Source organism: Podarcis bocagei (assembly GCF_964188305.1).
Source record: "Podarcis bocagei genome assembly, chromosome: 17".
NCBI lineage: Eukaryota > Metazoa > Chordata > Lepidosauria > Squamata > Lacertidae > Podarcis > Podarcis bocagei.
Window position 1 is genome coordinate 27,416,657 of NC_138143.1, and position 7,351 is coordinate 27,424,007.

Below are 7,351 nucleotides of genomic sequence, written 5' to 3' on the forward strand. Positions count from 1 at the left end.
GTGTTCTTAATGGGACGGACCCAAATACTCAGGTTGCAGATACCAGATTAGGGCCGAGCAACTGCTTCCTGGTGGCTCTTAGTACCGGGGAGCTTTCAAACGCCTGGATTCTTTCAGCACTGAGATCATATAATTGCCAGTAGCTTTTTGCCTGAAGGGCAACATGCTGCTATGCAGCACATGGCTTTCCACCATTCCTGCCGTGCTAAGCAAAACCAAATATTGCTTCAGAAAGGGGGCTGCACAGTATGTGAAGGATGCCAGAGATGTAGATTAAGAAACGACGCTTTGGCACCGCCTCAAAAGCAAGAAGTAAAAGAGCTTCACATGCATTAGCTCTTAATGGCCTCTGTTTGCAGCCGCAGAAATTAAAAGGACCCTTCTCTGTGGGTCTTTCTGTAGCTTAGCTCTCTCACATTTACAGTAGGGCTACTCACAGCAGTCAGTCTTCCTCTGCCGCCACCCCGGAAATGCCACACTTTGTTTTATATTGCCTTAAGCAACCGCCCAGGAGTGGTGGCACCATTTAATTTGTAAAAAGGTGAGTGTTGTTTGGACTTCATGTCAAAGCCGTCTTTAGTATACCACATGACCTAGCTGTGCTTACTCAATAGGTACTAGTTTTTATTTGCCTAGTGAACCACCCTGGGCGTTTAACTAAACTGAAGGGCAGCTGACAGATCGATAAATAAACGAACACGAGAAAATGAGCAAGGAACAGCACCCCTCCCATTTTCAGGGGCATTCTCATTAGCCAAACTGATAATATGAAGGGGGGAAAGTCCCACCTACCCTATATAAGAGCAGCACCAATATACAGGGTCGGGGTAGGAAAGAGCTATCAAATTAGGCCCAGATGCAGTTCTAATTTGGCCCATGAGTCCAAAGTCCAGCTGCCCCATACATGACGGCAGTTGCAAAATCAGGAGCCTTAAAATGCACTCCTGATTATTCCTTGGCAAGCAAGGCTGGCAGCCAGCATTGACCAGCTGATGGGTGCTGGTTGCAAGCTCTGCTGGGATTCCACTGCACTCGAGTGTTTCCACTTGAGCTCCTGGCAGCTGATCCCTGCCAAAAGCAGGGCTTGTACCAGCCAGCAAGCCCTGCTGGCATCAGCTGTACTTGGGAGTTCCTTTGCAGCCTTGCGTTTCCGCCTGCCCCGCACCTGATGTCATATGCCACTAAGGCATTATATTGCCTTGATGCATTGATATCACCTGATACAAGGTCAAAGTCCTGAGTAACACTGGCTCTGCCATCCACTTGCTACGTAGTACCAACAAGGTTCTATTCCCATAGATGAGGCTGCCACAAATCGTGACTCATCAAACTGAATGGAGCCAACCAACCTCAGGGTGAAACCCACTATGACCTTGACAATCCCCTGCCCTGTTTTCATAGTCCCAATGCTGTGTACATGCTGTACAGTGGTACCTCGGGTTACATACGCTTCAGGTTACAGACTCCGCTAACCCAGAAATAGTGCTTCAGGTTAAGAACTTTGCTTCAGGATGAGAACAGAAATTGTGCTCCGGTGGTGAAGCAGCAGGAGGCCCCATTAGCTAAAGTGGTGCTTCAGGTTAAGAACAGTTTCAGGTTAAGTACGGACCTCCGGAATGAATTAAGTACTTAACCCGAGGTTCCACTTTATCTGTAATGCACATTCAAAAAACATTTTCCTCTCAAAAGCTGGGCATGATATACTCTTGGCTTAGAAAATGGGAAAGAAATGGGTTTTATCACACTCATGAACTACTCCCCAACAGTAAAGCTATCACTAAGGCAGGACTTCAAGGGGAAACTAAGAGGCACTGGCTGGTTTCAGCTTGCTTAAGGTTTGCAAAACACCTAGCGAGAGATAGCACCAACTCCCATTATATTTTTTAATTCATTCTATAATAGACCCTGAACAGGGTAGTTGCAGTGATATACAATACTGTCATAGATCATGCTATGGGGACCCTGGAGGTCTCAGATAGTTATGGGAAGTGGGCATTGGTGAAATCACTGATGAAAACAAATGGGATGGGATCTGGCTAGGCAACCCGCCCCCACCCACCCCCATGAGAATGATCTTGATGAGACTGCAAAAAGCATCCCTTGAGGTCATTCTCAGGTGTCACTGGACCCCATCTAGGTTTGCTAAAATTAGCAATATCATCTGCCCTATGTGCTGGGCAGAATATGGCGACGTGGGCTTATTTCTCTGTGCCTGGTTGTGGGTGCAAGATAGTAGGTGTGTTCTGGGACAATGTATTTAAAACAATTGCTAAAATCGCAAACCAGTCCTTCAAACCCAACCTGGCAACTTGCACTTCTTTCTCTAGACATTGATATGAATAACCCTCTTCAGCACAAGAAATTATTATGCTTTTTACTGACCACTGCTCGTCTTGTAATTGCACAGCATTGGAAACTGAAAACCAAAATTCCTTTTTGCAGTCAGATCAATAATGCATGGGAAGTGGATATATCAGATCGCTTCGCAAGACACAGAACAGCAGCAAAAGGGGTCACTAAAAGAGATAACTTTGGTGAGCTGTGGCCACCTCTCATTGCATTCGTCAATAAAGGGGAAGGCTTGTTTCCTTCTCCTGCTCCTCAAGAATGCTTGTGGAGAGGCTCTATCAATGAAGAACTTACCAGGAGTCGCCATGTACAGCACCCATCTTGCAGCCCCAGGTGCAGTGAAGATACGAATGGTGGGGGACAGAACACAAGAAGATGCAGTAATAATAGGCCAATCAATTTTGGATTAAAATGGGCCACTTTACTGATGACAGATGTCAGTAGGTTTCGGCGTGAGCATTAGGTGTGTACCCTGAATCATCCAACCTGTCTGCTGGTTGATTATTGGGCAGGGCTAATCCTAGGTTAAGGATCATCACATTGGAATGGCCCCTCCAAGATCACCATTTGGGGGTTGTTGTGGCCTGTCAGTCCCTGCCTGGGCATCCCAACAGGAGTACCTTCCTCTGGACTTCTTGAATGGGGTACTGTAGTGGTTGGGAGTTACTCGTGCGTAATCCTGCTCCGTTTGAGTATCGGATTGCCTGGTTAAACCCTCCGGACTACGCAGCCCATATTAGTGTGGCTGCCCTTAGTCACTTGTAGAATCTGTCTGTGGGCGTTTCTTAAAGCGTTGCCAACATAAGAGTTGTTTGACGCCCAATCGTTTCCGCCTCTCACTGCGCGGGAGTCTCCTGCGCAGGGTGGGCGTGGGCAGCGGGGTGCTTGGGCTCTCCTCGCTAACTTCCAACGAAGAGTCCTGGAGCCCCTGCACCTCCCTGTCCCGTTGCTCTCTGGATCCCTGGTGTTACACTCATTCTCTTCCCCTTCTTCCCGGCTGAGTCTCCCTGTGGCGCTTGGACCTTCCCCTGCAGAATCAGAGACCCTCTCCTTCTCCCGTGCCTCTGATGGCAGTTCCCTGACAGGTACCCTGATCCCTTGGAAGAGCTCCCAAAGCCCCTCTGTCCACCTTGACTAAGGATCCCACTCAATGACTTATCGGCCACCTGAGTCGGTCCATCCCTGCCAGCCCGTTGCCAAACCACTCACGTCAGCAACCAGTCCTGAAGACCATTGCACTTATGCAGCAACCAAACCTCATTGCCCATTGGTGACAGGTGCACTCCATTGGGCCTGTAATTGGCTTCCTGGTGATGGAAGCCAAGGCTGCCCTTTAGCAGCCTGCACATGTGGAAGCAATCACAGGAGTTGGGGAACCATTGGAATTTGCTGGAGAAGGTGGTAGCAACTACATGCAAGGACATGGTCTTGGTGGCTAACTCCTGTTCCTTAATGGACATGTATTTCAGAACATCCTCCTCCTGGGTGGGGGGAGTGGGCCAGCCCTGAGACCTAAAGACTTTTTTTGAAAGAGGACCATGCCCTGGAGTATGTTCAGAATTGGTGGGGAATCCAACTGCCAAATGAGTGCTGGGTCCAGCCCCGGCAGCCAAAATCGCCAATGGGGGAAGTGATGTCCTCTACCAGCCACGTGGAAGCCAACAGACTACCTTTGACGCCACCATGGCCCGTGCCAGACTGCAATCGCCACTCCCCATCAACTGAAGGTAAGTGGTCCTTGAGAACTGATTTCTATTACATGACTTGTATGGTCTGGATGTAAACCTGTTTTAGGTCAATATCTTTGGAATGTTTGTATTGTTGACTTCTTGTTACTCTTGCTAGAGAGAGAGAGAGAGATAAAAATGAAGGTCGGGCATGATGGAAACAGGTAACAAGCCAAAGCGTGAACTTTGCAGATGTTTACACAGCATGCCTGGTCTGGAGATACGGTAGCTTCGCTTTGAGAGTTAAGTAACCATGCCTGCTTTTGTGCACGTGTACATGCTGTCTGGCACGTAACATGAGCCTAAGTGCCTAACTGCACATTACACCCAAATATACAGAACAGAACAAACATATGTTTGGAATGCCATAGGGGAGGGTGAGTAGCTTGGGGAAGCCAAGGAAAGATTTAGCCACCCCTCCTTCCCCACTGCTTCTCAGCTCTAAAAATCTCCTCTTCCCAAAGGGGTGTTTTTCCTGTTCAAAACAAAAATCAGCTGGGGTTCTCTTACATACCTTTGCCCTAAGAAATGTTGAAGGCTGGGTTAGGAAAATAACTTGACCTTACTTTACACAGTATAGTATCAATGCTGCCAAATCTTGCAAACAGAAATGACACAATATTGGCCTACAGAAATGTTTGTCGGAGGGTGGCTGTGGTGGAATTAAAAACCTTGTCCTTTTTGGGCCTCAGAGAAAACCTTCAAAGGTGTAAGTTACCTGGTGGCCCTCTGACTTGCTGATTTGAGCTTTTACGTCGCTGCAATCTGAAACAGAAATGTTTTAGTAAAATAAAAGAAGAACTTTATTGAGTAGACACTATTTGTGGAAGAGCTGGAGCTGAATGTCAGCAAAGACTCAAGAATCTACTATCAAAATAATTTTTAGGTGGTGCTATACATTGGTGATTTTTTTGCATATTAATCCCAATCTGTTCCCCAAAATGCTGGCTACACACACATGGTTCCACACATGGTGGCAGCTCTTTTGGGGAGATAGTTTTCTCGGAAATTAATTTAACAACAAAATAATAATTGATACCAATCCCTTTATTAATAGGCCAGCTGAAGATAGTTTGGAAAAGAATTGATTATTTGCGGTTAGCTGCCAGAGTCGCTATCACAAGCAAAGTGAAATATGTGGAAGGATTACCTAAGAATTTATGGTATAGTAAAATTTGGTCCATAGTTATTGCTGAAAATTTTACTCATCAAAATTAAGGTATGCAAGATGACAAACAACAAAAATGTTCAATTTTTTAACTATGTCAAAAATTGATTTCATGTATTCTAATAATGTTTAAACGCCTCCTGTGAAATATGCTACAATCTGGAATTCTTGTAGCTTTTCAGCTTTTAGAGAGAATATCATAAGACCTTGAGGACACTCTGAAGAGAAAAAATAACAACCCTTTTGTGCGCGCTTTCTCTCTGTGTCATTTGCTTTCTGTGAGCTGTAATTTATTGGCTGCAAAAACAAGAGCAAAGCCTTTACTCTATCATTGTCTCCTTGCTGATTCTCAAAAAGATATATCTTATATGAAAAAAGAGAGTAGAAGCTTCTTATGATTGTATCAGAAGGTTGTATAATCTTAGAAAGGGGTGGCCATCATGTAGGGACTGTGCACTTTTGAAATAACTTATACACTGCTGCTCATGACTAAGCCCCATTGAGTTCCATTAGGTTTGCTACCAAGTATGTACTGTACTGAAAAGGGACGCGGGTGGCACTGTGGGTTAAACCACAGAGCCTAGGACTTGCTGATCAGAAAGTCAGCGGTTTGAATCCCCGCAACAGAATGAGCTCCTGTTGCTCGGTCCCTGCTCCTGCCAACCTAGCAGTTCAAAAGCACCTCAAAGTGCAAGTAGATAAATAGGTACCGCTCCAGTGGGAAGGCAAACGGTGTTTCCGTGCGCTGCTCTGGTTCGCCAGAAGCGGCTTAGTCATGCTGGCCACATGACCTGGAAGCTGTACGCCAGCTCCCTTGGCCAATAAAGCGAGATGAGCGCCGCAACCCCAGAGTCGGTCACAACTGGACCTAATGGTCAGGGGTCCCTTTACCTTTATGTACAGTATATACAGCAGTCTTCACCAACCTAGTGGTCTCCAGAAGTTTTGGACTTCAGCTCCCATCATCCCCAGGCAACACAGCCAGTAGTCGGGAATGGTGAGGACTGTGGTCTACTGATACAGTATCTGGAGAGCCACAGGTTTTCCATCTGCTGTGTAGACAATATTGGCCTAGATGGGCCAATGGTCTTATACAGTATAAGGCTGCTTCTTACGTTCCTAAGACAGGCTAAATAATGTTAAATGACCTACTGGATAAAATGGAGGGGACCCAGGTGGCGCTGTGGGTTAAACCACAGAGTCTAGGACTTGATGATCAGAAGGTTGACGGTTCGAATCCCTGCGACAGGGTGAGCTCCCGTTGCTCGGTCCCTGCTCCTGCCAACCTAGCAATTCAAAAGCACCTCAAAGTGCAAGTAGATAAATAGGTACCGCTCAGGCAGGAAGGTAAACGGCGTTTCTGTGCACTGCTCTGGTTCGCCAGAAGCGGCTTAGTCATGCTGGCCACATGACCCGGAAGCTGTACGCCGGCTCCCTTGGCCAATAAAGCAAGATGAGCGCCGCAACCCCAGAGTCGGTCACAACTGGACCTAATGGTCAGGGGCCCCTTTACCTTTAGATAAAATGGAACACTTTTTGGAAGCAAAAATTCACCTGAAGTTTGAGAATTTCTTGTTCCGTAGAGCAGGTCTCACTTTCAGGAATTGAATGTTTGAGAGGTCTAAACTTCAAGGAGGAAACAGGCTTTTAAATGCACTCGTTTGTTTGCTAAGTAATCATTTGCTCCTTTTCATGATGGCTGGTCCACTCAAAGCCATTCGCAAGCAAATAACAAAAACACAGTAAAACAGCAAATCACACATTGTTTAGGATTCTTAACAGTCAAAAGCAGGCAGAGGAGCATTAACAGCAACGACATCATAGGGTCATAACAATCACCCCACAACCCCAATACACTAAATTTAATCAAAGCAAGTGCAATATTAGCTTGAAAACGTCCACATTTGAAGGAAAGAAGATGGCAGCTGGTATCCAAAGTGTGTAAATGTAGGCAGCCATCTTTACAGTAAGCTCTTTCGGAGTCCTGTTGCTTTTGCCAAGAGGAATAAGGTTATTGAGTTGTATATTGATTTTTCCGGCAGCTGAGCAAATACTAATAATCTAAGCCTAAGGAAACCTGGAGAAAAACATCGTGTGGACTTTGGAT